Below are 12474 nucleotides of genomic sequence, written 5' to 3'. Positions count from 1 at the left end.
TTTTTTAAAACAACATATTTCAAAAATAATTTTTATGAAAAGCTATTTGAATTAGCTTCTTATTTTAGAGATGGTTTTTTTTAATTTTATCATCCAAAAAAAGTTATAGCTAGTGATAAAATATTTAGAATGAAATTTTAAGATAAACTATTCAAAAGAATTTTTCATTTGAAGCTTTCTTTAAAATATTGTTTGTTAAAAACATCTTCCAGTCATCCTGTTCTTTTGAAAAATTGTCAAAATATGCCTTGTGGTTGAGATATTTTAAATACCTAAACTTATGAAAAAGAGGTTGAGAGACAACAACCACAAACTATCTAAAACTTAATTGGTAACGAAGGCAAAACTATAATAGAGGAAAACTGTTGAAATATGATGCACAAAAAAAATAAGTGGAGAAAATTCTAGGTATGAAGAAATTTCTCAAAGAAAAATCAAGATGAGTATCCTCCATATGGCATATGCAATAAGACATATCACGCCGAGAAAGTTTATTGATGCGGAGGGAAACCAAAATGATGACAATGTAAGAAATTTGGATATATGGAGGAGAACTACTGCATAAACATAAACGTCAAGCAAATTTCATTATAGAGCATGAGTGTCAGAATGACCAACATGACTATAAACCACAGTTTTTTATGCTACCCAAGATTCCAATGATGAATTGAGTTCAAATTGGTACAACAAGCACATGGCCAAAGATGAGAGCATCCTAAAGGATATTGCTGACTCTATCCAAGTAAAGGTTCGAATGGCTCGATCATGGAATCTAAAGGCAAAGGCATTGTGATGGTGGAGACTAAGAAAGCTACTAGATTCGTCAAGATGTCTTACTAGTTCCAAATCATAAAGAAAATATTTTAAGTATTGATCAAATGATGGAGAAAGGATATATACTATACACTTTGAGGGAGTCACATGCTCAATATATGACAACGATTACAAAAGGCAAGAGATAGCCAAATTAAAAGTGAAGAAAAGAAATATAATCTTTTTAATAAGCTTCAAATATACTATTTACATTGCCTTGGAAGTCCAAGTTAAGATTCATGGCCATGGCATCAGAGATTTGGTCAATTCAACACTCAAGCGTTGAAGAGCTTATGTTAGAGGAATATGATGAGAGATCTCCAACACTCAGAAAGCAACACTTATTGACATTTCAAACAAGGGAAACTTGGATAATTGAGGAGTTGCTGGAGTTGATACACATTGATGTAAGTGGACCAATGATAACACCCTCACTACACATCACCAAGTATTTCATCCTCTTCATTGATCATTTTTGTAGAATGACTTGGGTTTACTTTATGAAAGAAAAATCATAAGTTTTAGGAATATTCAAAAAATTTGAGACCTTTGCCGAAAAACAAAGAACAAAATATATTGAAGTTATTTAAAATGATCATGGTAAAGAGTACAACTCCCACAAATTTGATAAATTGTGTGAAGACGAAGTTATCAAACGAAAACTAATAGTCACATATTCTCCACAACAAAATGGTGTGTCGGAGAGAAAGAATCACACAACCATGCTTTTACCTTTGAGAGCTTCTAAACTATTTTAACTGATTTCTTTAATTGTTATTTCTTTTAAACTTTATATTATTTTGAGACACCAAATGATTTAGTTTATTTCCTTGCAAACAAGTTTATTGCAAAAAAGTTATATGAAGCTATAACGATCCAGTCGTTGTGAGATACGATATATATTTGGCAAGTGTACCAAATTCAATCGAAGTAATAACAAAATTCGTATCCACGAGGACCGTTGTTAATTTCGACTAAGCATTATTGTTATAAAATAGGATGTACTAAATTTAGGGTTGCCCTAGGCAGTTGAATTGGTTTTGTAAAATAAATTGATTAAAAAGCAATAACGGTTGGTTTTATGAAATTAGAGAGAAATATGGCTAAGAATTTCGACTCCTCTGAAGTTCTCTTATGGTAATTTACACTCCTAATTCAATCAATAACTATCTAGTTCAACGACAGATTAACATATTAATTCTACCCAATCTCATGACCTAGAATTCTCCCCGCAAGTGACAACACCTTAATCTCTTAAGCGAGTTCGAAACCGTTGCAGGTTTTAATAGTTCGTTAATCCCTATGTCAAAACATAATAATTGCCTATGTCAAAACATAATAATTGTCTATCTCTAGCTTAATTACTTAGGCTAAACAAATCATCTAGTTTAGAATTAAAAGCCAGGGTTAATGGTAATTTTATTTCTCGGATCAATCGGTATATTTATCAAGCTAGGGTTAGCAGTCCATAATAAATATACAAAAAGCATTAAACACAAGATGATATGAATAAAAACTAGACATTCATTGATATTCAAAGGAGTTCAACAAACTAGGGTTCCCATAAAATTGCAAACAAATGCATCTAAGTCTCAACCACAAAAGAATTAGTTACTCATAGCTAAAGTAGAAGATAACTAACAAGAATACATGAATTGATAACAGACTATGAGTTTCCAAAGCTTCGGCTCCAAAATATGCCTTTAGGTCTCCAAAATCATGAACCCGTAATCCAAAAACGCACTTTTCTATTTATAGGCCTGCAAAATTCGGCCACTGTGTTTCAGAATTTGGTGGCCGAGCTGTAAAAACATGTTGCCCACAACAGAAATTCGGTGGCCGAGCCACACCATTCGGTAGCCGATTTTTGTCGAAGCCACAAGTTGTGAATTAGCAGCAAATTCGGTGGCCGAACTCTAATCTTCAAACTTCAGATTTTTGGTCTTTTTCTGGCTTGCAGCTCCATGAATTACAATGAATATCACCTAAAATTACATAAAAATGCCTACTAAAAGTGTAATGACAGGGTGTCATCAAGATCGATATCTTTTTCTATACTATAACTTGGACAATATATACTTACACTTAGTCAAACAACTTTGAGGGATTGGGGTCCGGATGATAGGCCATCATCTATTTGAGTCACGTAATTATATTTTCCACAAAACATAGCAATTCTAGGATGTTTTGATGTGATTCAATAAGAAATCAAGAAATTCGGCAAAACAAAAAAATATCTTGAAGACTTGTGAAGATCATTATTGAAGATTGAAGAGGTCTCTAATGTCATTACAAAGGGAGGAATTATGTTCCCAAGTCTCAAGACATCTTATATGAAAGAAAACACCCATAGAACAAAAAAAACAGGCGATTACGTGTAAGAAAACAACAACCATGTGCCCCGTGAATGATCCTTACCCGTGAGGCATGAGCCATGTGCCCAGGGCATGGAAAAATAGGCCTATGCGCCTAGCCATGCGCCTCGGGCATGCTGGGAGCAGAGAACGAATTTTTCTGACTTTTAAGTGGAAAAGCCCACTTTTCAAGCCCAAACCCAAGTGCAATCCAAGCCTCTAAACTCCTCATATAAATTTTTAATTCAAAACTAAGTGGTTCAAGAGGAAGGCAAGCATTGAGAGCATCAAGGGATCTCTCCTCACTCTATGTCTCTAGGGCATGTTTTATTTCTTTTTGTAATTTATCATTAGTTACCATGTGTCATACCCCAAATTTTGACCAGTGGATCATGCATTCATACACCGACACATGTCCTTTGACGCTGATTAGTCTTTGACTTTTCAATCGATTTTTTTTATCTTTTATTATTTAGTTTTAATTTCCATCTTTTATTTAAATTCTTTTTAATTAATTTAATTTGATTTTCGTTTTATAACTTTCTTTTTAATTTATTATTTTGTTTTTTTTTATTTAAGTTGTTTAATTATTATTATTATTATTATTGTTAAAAGTATTATTATTATTTTAACATTGAGCCCATGAGGAACCAAGCAAGCACGCCTATGTCCTTGATCCCATCCTTTACCCATGCCTCCGTCAGTCTTCTCACGCCCATCACGCACATGCGAATCCTGCAGACAGACTCACGTTCCACAGACTTTGCCCATCTTGCGCTGTCCTCGATCCAGCACTATAGCATTAAACCACAATTCACAAACAGAGGGGGGATTGCACACGCATAGCATCACGTTACAAACAACTCATACATAACCAAATACATCAAACCAGCAAGCATCATCATCACCAAATTCAATCCCAACACTTCACATAAACCCAATCAATCCAGCCAAATCGATTACAAACAATAAAAACCTCATCATCAACAGCACAATAAGCAATCACGCAGCCCTCAAAACCTATCACCAAACAACAGTCAAAACCACAAAAATTCATCATAACCAAATCCACACAGCCGAATTCAATACACAAATTCATACACATAAATCGGCCAGCAGCTTTCAGACTAAACAACAACATAAACCGAAGCTCAAATCATCAACAAACCCCCCAATCACAACAACCTAAACAGTTTCGAAATCAAAGAAGGAAAGGAAACAGAATTCGAAGCTAAAGGTAAAGAAAAGAGGAAGAAAAGAGGGTTTGAAAGACATCAAAGGTTTTAAGTTTGGTGGAGTTTTGGAACTCCGGCGTGGTGGTGCACCACCGGTCACCACGTCGGACAAAGGAAGAAGATGAAGATCTTGAGGAGGGCGGCTGTTCCTCTTGATGAGAGAGAGAGAGGATTTTTGTTTCAAATGAAAGAAAAACCAGCAAAAACGTTTTTATATTATGATTAAACCGAACCGGGTTTTAACCCACCTGACCCGCTCCAATAGCTTGATCCGTACCCAGTCTATGATGACCCTAGCCCACCGAATTTGCTCTTAAGCCCAACTGCTGTTTCTGGTTTCTACTTGCTGTCTGCACCCCCAATTTGCTTGCTGCACCCCGTTGCAGTCCAGGTTTGTTTTCTTTCATGCGTTTTAATTTCTCTAGCATTTTATTTTTATTCTCATGCATTTCTATTTTATTACTTTCTAGTATGTCATTTTATTTTCATTATCATGCATTTTATTTGTCGCTCGCATCTTATTTTATTATTTATAAGTTGTCGCATGCATTTTAAATTATTGTTATTTATCGCATATGTTTAGAATGTTATTTATTTTTTATTGCAATTGTTTAGAATGTATCGTTATTAGGGACTATGTTGTGATCCGACGTCACTACAAGTCCACGCGAATTTATTTTATTGCTCCGTTAGTTTAATTTTGATGTATTATTCAAAAACAACAAAAACATGCAAATATGTCAAAACACAAAAATATTTTCATAAACAAACCTTGATCTTAAATCAAGCGAACGTCATTTTATTTTAATTTCTTAATCAAACATCAATCAATTTTAATTCTATTTTGAGTCTATTTTCTTTAATATAAAAAACACAAACAAATTCCAATTTGCCATTTATTTTAAAACCTCTTTAAAAAAAAAACAATTAAAAAGCACTCAACAAATCAAACGTCATTTTTGCAACCCCGAACTACGAGGTTTTGATCCTTCACGGGTACGTAGGCAGAGGATATGCTTCCTTCCAAATCAATAAAAATGTAGATAATTTAGGTCTCTCTTTTCTTTTATCATTTCAAATTCCTCCTTTTAAAGCAAGCAAGTTTATAACACAAAAGTTAAATAAAATCAAGAGGTTCTCGTAGAGTACTACGAATATTTAGGATGCCTAACACCTTCCCTAAATATAACCAACCCCCGAACCCTTAATCCCTTAAAAACGTGGTATTTGAACTTTTTTCCACTTTCTTTCGAAAAGAATTAAATGTTCAGTCGTGAAATCAAAAAGGTGGTCTTCGACCGTCCGAAAAATGACGCGACACCATGAGTAACTAAACCTTATTAGGGTAGAATTCTATGTTGAACCTCTATTTTATTTGTTAGATTATTTAATTTAAGTTCTTTATTCAGTTATTTTATGAATGCCATTTCATTATATTATGCAAATTCTTTACTTCATATGAAGTGAACCAACATTTAGATAATTGTACTTATGAAAGCGGCATACCTATTATTGGTGAAAACCTACCCGATTCAAGAAGTAACTAAGATAACGAAATAACAACAATTGGGGAAATAGTAGTAACAACGGAGATTGAATTAGCATAATAACTTTATTCTTATTTCATGGTTGGTAAGATAGACGAGATAGGATTTCTCGTTCGTAGAACTACCGAGACAGAGAGCATGTTGATGAACTTCTAAGACTCATACATGAGTGAACCTTTAGGAGGATTATGAATTTAGAAACCCTAATTTAAGTCTATGCTTAAATTACCTCTGGGAGAGTAAGGACCTTCTCTAATAATCCTTACGAAGTTGTACGGACCCTATAGGATTTACGTTCCTATACCGTAGTGCGTGTATAACCTTTGCGTGATATGTAGGTGCAACTCGACAGCTAGTAGGAAAAAAAACCCCGCGAACTCATCACTTAAATAGAAGACCTAAACCCAATATCTGAATAATGCTTGACCTTTAATTAATTCCAACAAATGTATAAAGGGGATTCAAAGAATCGTAACCCGCGCTAATATTCTGCAATCAAAACAGTTTACTCATAAACTCTTGTTGTGCGTAAACAAACTAAATTGCAAAACCCCTTTATCTCTTTCTTTTATTATTTTTATTTATTGTTTTATTTTTTTCAAATAAGTAACACGAATTTCCTAGTAGGAACGACAATTCTTGTGTATACGATACTCTACTTGTCCACATCTAAACATATAAGAGGAAGCTCAAATGGTCTTTTGGAGGTGTCCGTCATAAGAGGAAACATGTCTATCATTGGCAATGATTCCTCTTGTCACCTCCTCATCCAGCCCCTTACAAAAAACTGTCACATGCCACTATGATAAGAAAACGGTTGGTCCTTATAAACTAACCATTTTTCCGCTTTGAAATCACCACTCCAGTGGAAACATCAAAGAAACCGAGTTTTTCACGAGAAACATCAACACTGTCACTTAAATCTTCACCAATTCAACTAGGATCTTTAATCAACCCGTTGGAAGGCTTAAAATTTCCTTTCAAGAATGCTATTTGAGTTTCCTCCCTTGCAAGACTAATTTCTTTCACAAACACAATGAATTTTTCAACATCCAAAAACAGTCATGAATCCACAACGCCCCGACCAGACAATAACTCTTTAATGAATACCGCCTCAAAATTCTCACATTTATTCTCACATTATATTTGTTATATTGTTGGTGTATAATTTGTTGCAATATGAAAATGCAAAATATTTATTATATATTTTATAATTTTAATCAAAATCTCATAAAAATCAATGTCATAATTTATACGCAATAACGCAACCGTGCTCGTCTAAACGCTCCTGTTATTAAATAATAGAGTCAGGATCCGTTGATACCAAATCTGAGTCGTTTATTTTGTTTAATCTAATGGTCAGTAATTATTTGCTAAATTAATTTGTGTGATCTTTTCTCCCGCAACTCATCTGATTGCTACTCTTTTTATACTCCATCTGACATCAACACACCAAAGTTCCATGAAATCACGTTTCTACTCAATTTAAAGGGTTTTTTATGTGATAAATTGAAATCATATGCTAGAATTCAAAATCAGATTCCTTTGAAATGATGTTTCTTCTCACTTGTTTCAATTTCGACACCAAAAATCCCTTCGGTAGTAAAAAAACTCATCTAAAATACCCTAGTTTCACTAGCTTCTCAAATTGGGATCGATCTCATGAAAAACTCATATGGGATCGATCTCATGAAAAAATCATCTAAATCGGTTGTCAACGGATCCTGACTCTAAATAATACTACCTCCGTCCCTAATTATAAGACCCTTTTGAGAAAAAAAATTGTCCCTTTTTATAAGACCCCTTTGCTATTTCCAACTACATTAATTATTTCTTTACATACATGCCCCTATTTATTATACATCTTTTTCTTCCCTCAGCAATAAATAACATGTTGAAAACATAAACCAACTCTCTCTCTCTTAAAGGATAAAATTGTAAAAACAATAGTAATTACAAACATATTTAATACAAATATCCACTATCTTAATTCCCGTTATTTTTTCAAAAGGGCCCTATAATTAGGGACGGAGGTAGTATATATATATTTGTGATAGAAATATTCACTTCATCGTGGCCTTCCACATGTCGTGGGAAATAGCATTTCCTCATCCCATCCGAAATTTGTATTAAAAAAGTGATATACTAAATGGTAGGAGACGGCTGCCCACTTCCTTTAAATTAAAGAGTCCTGATAGGTATACCACCATAGGTGGCAATACCACTCCTACACCCACATAAAAAAATGACATGTGGCAATGTGGGTCCCACTAAAAAACAAACATAACTTTTTTGACTCCAACTCTCTCTCTTCCATTTCTCCTTACCCATTCATTCCATTTTCTCTCCGCCGTGAGTGTTCCTTCACTCTGATTTTCATCAATCTGCTTCTCTTGTTCCTTCATGTAAAACAACTCCTCTTGTTTCCATCGATCTGCTTCTCTCTGTTCACAGCTCCATCTTCGTCGAACTTTATCGCCCTTTATCGACCCACCACTTCACTGATGAACCCTAGATCCATTGTCTTACCGCCTCTATTGCCCTCACACACTTATTTTACGCCTATCGTTGACTGAAAGAAAGAAACCACCACACAAGGAGCTTTTCGATAACGAACTTCGTTGACGGCGGTAAGCCCTCACGCCACCGTGAATCAAGGTATGTTTTGATGCTTATTGATACAGTACACTTCAAAATCTCACTTGGCTTTATTTGATTTGAGTGCGTTAATTTGTTTAAGGAACAAAGAGAGGGAGAGTTTCAATTTCCAGAACTTGAACAATTCCCAAATATATGTAAGGGGTTTCCATTTTATTATTAAAGAATCCTTTTGTTATGGGGTAATCTTAGATTCGTGCAAATTTTGGGTTATGCGGTTGTTCCTAAATCAAATTGAATTTTTTTCTTTCTTTCCTATTGGGGCACTCTGCCGTGACAAAATTGGCTGATGCAAAGTGCTTAGGCAATTTATGGCAGTGATGCAGATAATTTTATGAGATTGCAAATATTAGGATATGAATTACTTCTATAATTTAATATCGGCTTTGGCGCATATTTTTCTGAACTGGTGTGAGACCATTGTGATAATGTACTATTGTTGCTTATATGTACTGTGCATTTAGTTTGATTGGAAAAATATAAAGGGGCAGGTGTTTGATATTGAAACTTCAATATATATTTGGAATTATATGTTAGGCAGAACGTATGAATATGATTGTTGGTGGTGCCTAAACGAAGTAGATGTATTTTTTTAGAGAATTACGTAATTTTAAAAGGATGTTTAAATGACTTCAAAGGATATTGATAGAGTCGTAAACTCGTAATTGTGATTATGAACCTGGGATATTTCACAATCAAGACCCTCTTAGGATTGTTTATTCCTTTTTCAATCTCTATAATTCTTCCTGTTTTCCGTGAGCCACCAATAACTCCTTCTATTTGTCATTGGTTATTTACAAGTCATAGAACATGGTAGGAGACTCTCTTTCAACTTTATCCCACTCTCTTGATTGCACTCAAAGATATCTTCTTGGTTCAATGTTGAAACTTGGTAAAATATGAAAAGTTCTTCATAGTGTCTCTCTCTAATAATCTATATGAATATTACTAGTTGTGATTTTTGAGTTATTGCAGTTGCTCAAATTCTATTAGTAAAATTGTGTAGATATTGTGGGAATGAAGGAGAAATTGTGTGTGTGTGCGTGTGTATGTGTGTGTGTGTGTGTATATATATATATATCTAATATATTATTAGATATTTTTATTTTGAATTTTGTGTTATCTAGTTTTAATTATTTCCGTGCAGGAGTGGTAGTGTCGTGGAAGGAAGTAGATTGCAGTATAATAATTCTAAGAGAGTATGGTTATCAATTAAGTAATAGTTTGGTGGAGTATTTTTGAGATTTTGAAATCACAGGATATCAAAATATTTTTTTCGAATAACTCCATAAGAAGGATGTGGTAGATGATGTATCTTAATATCCTCACAAGATTGATAAGTGGATTTTCAAGTATAAGTCTATTATTTATATAATTGGATTTAGAAAAGAAGCATTGATTGATTTTGTTTTGGCTATAAGGGACTATATGAGTTGAAGGACATATTGCTATGGAAAACTTATTAGTGGTAAATACATCAGTTTTTTAATTTTCAAGTATAATTTCATATTGTTAAATCTGGTTTATAGAGGTTTAATTGCTCAACAAAATGGAACAGCTAACTAAAGGAACTGATACATCAGTTGTACAAGAAAGGAAGGGAAAATACATTTTGAAAATTGGTGGTAAATGCTTTCTTTTTGAACTTATTTTTTTACCTTTATGCTTATTATGAGCAGAATAATGTATTTTGTTTTGTTGCAATATCTGAATAGCTATTTTCTTTGGTGTCCCAGGAGTGCTAACAAGTGGAGAAGTGTGGAAACAACTATCAACTCTTCTATAATACAAGAATGGCTAAGCCTACCATCCTTCCCTTTTCAGGTTTGTTAATACATGTTTTGAAGTATTGTTTCCCTCTTATATGTACTCTTTATTCTGTCAGTTATATGTAACATGTCTTTGGTGATTATAGTTGCTCTTCCACTCTAATTACTCGTCCCTTTGGTTATCTTATTTGGATACATGGCTATTTGCTACAAATCCATGCCAAGATGTCATTTGAAGAATGCGTGTTTGCTTTCAAGGTTGATGACATTGACATGTTTATTTCAACAATGTGTAATTGCACAGAGAAGTACCATGAAGCAATAGCATTAACAATACCTTTCTGGACTCACAAAGGAGAAACTCATTTGACATGCTCACAGTGGAGAGATGGTGAACATTGGTTCCAGATTGAGTCATGCATTATTGATGTTCTCTTGTTCATGGGAAGACCCACTTGATATAGGAAATAGACATGTGGACTCATAATAAATAAGAGAAGGCCAAGGGAAAAAGGAGATTGTGATAATCTCATTCATTCTCTATGTTATTCTCTGCTCCTCTCTGTAACATCTTTTCTTTCTGTACCTTTCTGTTATCTTCATTCCGTGTAATTGATCCATTAGAGATCTTCTTTCACATCAATATTATTGAAACTTTCCACTGCAATTTTAAGTTCATTACACTTGATGTCTTTATATTTTGCAGCATCTGAACAAATATGGATTAATTTAAGTCATTAGCATTTAAGTTATTTTCAATCAACTGATTATAGCTTATTTTGAAGGAGTTAATTGCTTTTAAAAAAAATTAAGACATCAATAATTGTCCCATGAGTTATCTCTTTTGAACGAAATTATTTACATCTGGGAAATATAAACTAGTCAAATATATGGTCTGTATGACCACATTTTTACAAATACGTGACCACTATTTTTTCATAAATTAGAACTTGTCCGTCCTTAGGCGTGATAAACTTGCCGATTGTAAAACAAGTTATTTATGGTTGGAAATGCTTTTAGTGCAGTGATCAAATGAGATCATGCGTTCGATTCGCCTAAAACGATATTATTTATATATGGGAAAGAAAAACTGGCCAAATATATGGTCTGTATGACCACATTTTTACAAATACATGACCACTATTTTTTCGTAAATTAGAACTTGTCCGTCCTTAGACGTGATAAACTTGCCGATTGTAAAACAGGTTATTTATGGTTGGAAATGCTTTTAGTGCAGTGATCAAATGAGATCATGCGTTCGATTCTCCTAAAAAGATATTATTTATATCTGGGAAAGAAAAACTAGCCAAATATATGGTCTGTATGACCACATTTTTACAAATACATGACCACTATTTTTTCATAAATTAGAACTTGTAAGTCCTAAGGCGTGATAAACTTGCCGATTGTAAAACAAGTTATTTATGGTTGGAAATACTTTTAGTGCAGTGATCAAATGAGATCATGCGTTCGATTCGCCTAAAACGATATTATTTATATATGGGAAAGAAAAACTAGCCAAATATATGGTCTGTATGACCACATTTTTACAAATACATGACCACTATTTTTTCATAAATTAGAACTTGTCCGTCCTTAGACGTGATAAACTTGCCGATTGTAAAACAGGTTAAACTCGAAAACATAGATTGCCTTTAGATGCCTTAAATGATATTGTTTTCACATGAAAACTATATATAACCAAATATTTGAAGCTTGTAACCACAATTTTACAAAGGTATAACCATATTTTTTTTCTTGCGTTTAAAATTGGTCATCTCTAAGTTTGCCATCCGCACAACAGAAAACTAATGAAATTAAGAGTCCAAGAAATATAGAATATCAATCACTTTTGACATTTCATTGATAAATTGACTTAAAAAGATTTTTTTTTTTACAACAAAACTTCAGATAACCAAATTGTCGAAGTGTATAACCACAATTTTACAAAAGCATAACCATGTTTTTTCCTGTGTTTAAAATTGGTCGTCTATAAGTTTACCAGCCGCACAACAGAAAACTAATGCAATTAAGAGTCCAAGAAACATAGAATCTCTATCACTTTTAATATTTTAGTGATAAATTGTCTTAAAATAAT

The 12474-nt window shown here is 33.5% G+C and overlaps 1 long non-coding RNA gene across 5 annotated transcripts; it reads left to right on the top strand.

The window, feature by feature from the left end:
• Nucleotides 1–3933: 3933 nt before the first annotated feature.
• LOC146904746 (uncharacterized) lies at nucleotides 3934–11043 on the top strand. 5 transcript variants are annotated; one of them, XR_015018768.1, is made up of 6 exons: nucleotides 4801–8607; nucleotides 8690–8744; nucleotides 9755–10075; nucleotides 10166–10232; nucleotides 10344–10431; nucleotides 10681–11043. It is a non-coding gene; the product is annotated as an uncharacterized LOC146904746 (long non-coding RNA). The 5 variants fall into 5 exon arrangements; XR_015018769.1 differs by lacking the exons at nucleotides 4801–8607; nucleotides 8690–8744 and adding an exon at nucleotides 3934–4793; XR_015018765.1 differs by having other exon boundaries at nucleotides 8690–10075.
• The last annotated feature ends 1431 nt before the right edge of the window (nucleotides 11044–12474 follow it).

This window comes from Medicago sativa, chromosome 7, assembly GCF_051527215.1.
Source record: "Medicago sativa cultivar Bolivia chromosome 7, Bolivia_mono, whole genome shotgun sequence".
In the NCBI taxonomy this organism is placed as follows: Eukaryota; Viridiplantae; Streptophyta; class Magnoliopsida; order Fabales; family Fabaceae; genus Medicago; species Medicago sativa.
Note: the sequence above shows the minus strand (reverse complement) of the source record. Positions and strands in the feature narration are given on the sequence as shown.